This window comes from Borostomias antarcticus (genome assembly GCF_949987555.1).
Source record: "Borostomias antarcticus genome assembly, contig: scaffold_338, whole genome shotgun sequence".
NCBI classification, from domain to species: Eukaryota; Metazoa; Chordata; class Actinopteri; order Stomiiformes; family Stomiidae; genus Borostomias; species Borostomias antarcticus.
In genome coordinates, this window is record NW_028175731.1 from 30,001 (window position 1) to 35,000 (window position 5,000).

Here is a 5,000-nt window from a genome sequence, read left to right on the forward strand (position 1 = left end):
TGGTGGTGGTAGAGGTGGTGGTGGTGGTAGAGGAGGTGGTGGTAGAGGTGGTGGTAGAGGTGGTGGTGGTGGTGGTAGAGGTGGTGGTGGTGGTAGAGGTGGTGGTAGAGGTGGTGGTGGTAGAGGTGGTGGTAGAGGTGGTGGTAGAGGTGGTGGTAGAGGAGGTGGTGGTGGTAGAGGTGGTGGTAGAGGTGGTGGTGGTGGTAGTAGAGGTGGTGGTGGTAGTAGAGGTGGTGATAGAGGTGGTGGTGGTGGTAGTAGAGGTGGTGGTGGTAGTAGAGGTGGTGATAGAGGTGGTGGTGGTGGTAGTAGAGGTGGTGGTGGTGGTAGAGGTGGTGGTGGTGGTAGAGGTGGTAGAGGTGGTGGTAGAGGGGGTGGTGGTAGAGGTGGTGATAGAGGTGGTGGTGGTGGTAGAGGTGGTGGTAGAGGTGGTAGAGGTGGTGGTAGAGGGGGTGGTGGTGGTAGAGGTGGTGGTGGTAGAGGAGGTGGTGGTAGAGGTGGTGATAGAGGTGGTGGTGGTGGTAGAGGTGGTGGTAGAGGTGGTGGTAGAGGTGATGGTGGTGGTAGAGGTGGTGGTGGTGGTGGTAGATGTGGTGGTGGTGATGGTAGAGATGGTGGTAGAGGTGGTGGTGGTGGTAGAGGAGGTGGTGGTGGTGGTGGTGGTGGTGGTAGAGGTGGGGGTGGTAGATGTGGTGGTAGAGGTGGTGGTGGTAGAGGTGGTGGTGATAGAGGTGGTGGTGGTAGAGGTGGTGGTGATAGAGGTGGTGGTGGTGGTGGTAGAGGTGGTGGTGGTAGAGGTGGTGGTAGAGGTGGTGGTGGTGGTGGTAGAGATGGTGGTGGTGGTAGAGGTGGTGGTGGTGGTAGAGGTGGTGGTGGTGGAGGTGGTGGTGGTAGAGGTGGTGGTAGAGGTGGTGGTGGTGGTAGAGGTGGTGGTGGTGGTAGAGGAGGTGGTAGAGGTGGTAGAGATGGTGATAGAGGAGGTGGTGGTGGTGGTGGTGGTGGTGGTAGAGGAGGTGGTGGTGGTAGAGCTGGTGGTGGTGGTAGAGGTGGTGGTGGTGGTGGTAGTAGAGGTGGTGGTGGTGGTAGAGGTGGTGGTGGTGGTAGTAGAGGTGGTGGTGGTGGTAGAGGTGGTGGTGGTGTTAGTAGAGGTGGTGGTGGTGGTAGAGGTGGTGGTGGTAGAGGTGGTGGTAGAGGGGCTCAAACAGAGCGGGCTTGGGTAGGGACAGGCTTGTTTTTTTTAGTCCCGATCTAAGCTCTAGCTGGCAATACAGCTGTGGTAGGCCTGATGAGAAGCCTTACTTTGGGGAGGTAGAGTGCCTGACTAGGTGGTGTCATGACAACAACCCCCACCTGAATGTAAGTAAGACAAAGGAGATGCTAGCAGACTATGGGAGGAAGCAGGAGAGGACCTACAGCCCTCAAAACATCAATGGGACCCTAGGGGAGAGAGTGGGCACCTTCAAATATCTTGGTACCATGTGACAAAGCTGGCAATGCCTAGTGCACATCAGGCTTTGAAAAACTTTGCTGAGAGCAAATTCTTAAAATTGCTTCGTTTATTTGTGCAAAAGAGCTTTGTGCAAACTGCAGACATTTCTTACAATCTACAATCTACTGACCCCGGGTTTATATAGGCTTACATTGTTTAATCTATTTGACACACCTGCTCAAAATAAGACACAGATACTAAAACTAGAATGCAATGTCTCAAGTATCGGACAGTCCCTCACACACACACCCCTCCTATCCAGTCTCATCAAACAGAAGGTTTGTGAGACACGCAGACTTCAGCCAATCTTGAGGTTCACGGCCTTAAAAAATCACTGTTCCCAACATAGTGTCCATGGAAACAAGACGTATCCCCATGACCGCCCATCTGGCCATGCAGGAGCACAGCCCACCAATCACACAGCTCCTCATGACATCAAAGCATTCTCAGGGTGAGACACCTCCCCCTTGACTGGGCCACAGGCTGCTTCCACCGGACTTCCCTAGTCAAATGTCTCCCTGTGGCTCCCCATCCGGCCTTGACGGGCACAGCCCCCCCCCCCCCCCCCCCACCCCACCATCCCAATTACACAGAGTCTCCTGTAGTTCTCCCCTCCTGGCATCGAAACATTCTCAGGGCGAGACCCTACCCCCCTCGACTGGGCTGTGGGCTGCCTCCTCCAGACCTCCCAGGTCACTGCCCCCCGGCAACAGAACCTGTTGTGCTCCTTGGCGGTAGCAGAACAGCACTCCCCTCCTTCTCAGGGGTTTTCCTGGCTGTCCTAAAACTGGGCTCCGCTGCTTCTCCATAGGACCCACTCACAGCTCCCCTCTTGGTGACCCTCTACCTGGTGCTGGTGCTTGAAGCCTCAGCATCTTCCTCCCTTGACTTTGCTCTTGCAAAGAAAAGCCTTATTGAAAGTATTGTGGGGCCCCACATTGACAAAGGGCAAGAACCCACCAAGGTACTTATGCATGGGTCAGAGTATGCGTGGAAATGTTGATTTTTTATAAATACCGAAGGTTGCTTTTTGTACTGACGCAGCGTTTATAAACGAGGCCCCAGATCACCAAGGACCTAACATCTGAGGTGATGAAGTCACGGCAGAGACTGTATCACCTCAGAGGTCAGAGGAAATGACCCCCAGATACTTCAGAGTTTCTACACATGCACAATGGAGAGCATCCTGGCTGGGAACATCACTCTCTTTTTTTTTTTTTTAAGATTTTTTTGGGGGGGTATTTCTGCTTTATTAGGACAGGGCAGTGGAAGGACAGACAGGGAAGGTGGGAGAGAGAGAGGGGAAGACATGCAGCAAAGGGGCGTGGGCCGGATTCAAACCCACGCCGCTGTGGTAAGGACTAGCCTTTATATGGTAGCTCCCATTGAGCTACCGGGGCGCCCCCGGGAACATGGCTCTCTGGTGTGTGAGCAGCACCACGCAGGACCGTGAGGCCCAGCAGAGAGTGCCTCGGTCAGGGGAGTGCAGCAGGAGGGGTACTCCCACCTCCAGGACTTCTACACCAGGCTGAATCGTGCAGAAGAACCGTGAAGGACCCCAGACACCCGTACTACAGACTCTTCTCTCTGCTACGGAGGTGAAGGTACCGCAGACACAAGGCCAAACGGGAGAGGCTCAGGAGGAGCTTCTACCCACAAGCCATCTGGATCCCGAACGAGGACACTGCCTAGACCTGCTCTAGCTCTCAACAGGATTCCCACCCACAATAACGCTCTATCACTGCTCGCACGCCTGAACTAAACTCAACAGCATGTTATATTTCTGACAGATTAGTTGTTATAATATACATTTAATGTAGATCTATATGTGTGTTAATATACATTGTCTTGAGCTGTAGTTTTGGTATCGCTGCATTCCTTAGGTCGAGAGCCTCTCTGTGATCTTTCCACGTTGAGATATGGGCGTTTCAATCCCCCCCACTCACCATCAATGACCAAAAAATGAATGGAGGTGAATGGGCGGCTCTGAGCTGCTCTGTCGCCGGGGTGGAGGTGAATATATATAAATATATATACTATATATATATGTAAATATATATACTATATATATACCCAGATCATACATGCACTATTTAACTCGACTGTAAAATCCAGCTGTATAGTATATATCTTTGGATTCTTACCATCTGTTAATTCATCCATGCATATCGTTCAGCTCATCATTCTTATATACTGTCAATTTTGTATTGTTTTTATATATTGTGTATTTACTACTAAACTAATTTTTATTTACTTCTTTACTCTTAAAACTAACCAGCAATAACATATCCTTGCACACTATACATTACAGTACCTGTATGATATGTACAGTATGTAACAAATAAACGTGAATGTTATGACTAGCTCGGTGCCACCACACAGTGAGGGTTGTAACAGAAATGGATTCATATGAAATCTTATATTTACATAAACTGCAGGGCAGAAAGGGTAACGGGACAAAAGACAAAACGAATATGGTCAACTCAAAAAACCAAGGTGAGTGACACTGGGGCTGAGCCATTTTGTCACCTGTGTAGCCCAGGCTCACCTCTGGACAGGTGAAACACAGGTGTGAATCACACAGGTGCATCTGCTGCACCTGGAACACAAGAGTAAACACACTCAGATGAAAAACGTCATACACACACACACACACACCACACACACACACACGCATACACACACACAGCACACACACACACACACACGCATACACACACACACACACACACACATACACACACGCACACACGCACACACACACACGCACATACACACACACACACAAACACACACACACACACACAGAGAGGTGTTTGAAATGATTTGTTTCTCTTGGCATAAGGATTGGAGGTGGGCCAAAGCAGCTTGTATGATCTGTCCTACCTGACTTTGGGGTCTCCTCTGGGGTCCTGGTTTGAACATCCTTGGTTGGATCATCAGAGAGGTTTATATCCTCCACCTCCATCTCTCCATGACCTCTGAACACCGCCATCCCTACCAGCTCTACTGTAGAATAGATACCAGCTCTACTGGCTACTGTGGAATAGATACCAGCTCTACTGGTTACTGTAGAATAGATACCAGCTCTACTGGCTACTGTGGAATAGATACCAGCTCTACTGGCTACTGTAGAATAGATATCAACTCTACTGGCTACTGTAGAATAGATACCAGCTCTACTGGTTACTGTGTAATAGATATCAGCTCTACTGGTTACTGTGTAATAGATATCAGCTCTACTGGTTACTGTAGAATAGATACCAGCTCTACTGGTTACTGTAGAATAGATACCAACTCTACTGGCTACTGTAGAATAGATATCAGCTCTACTGGTTACTGTAGAATAGATACCACCTCTACTGGTTACTGTAGAATAGATACCAACTCTACTGGCTACTGTAGAATAGATACCAACTCTACTGGCTACTGTAGAATAGATACCACCTCTACTGGTTACTGTGGAATAGATACCACCTCTACTGGTTACTGTAGAATAGATACCAGCTCT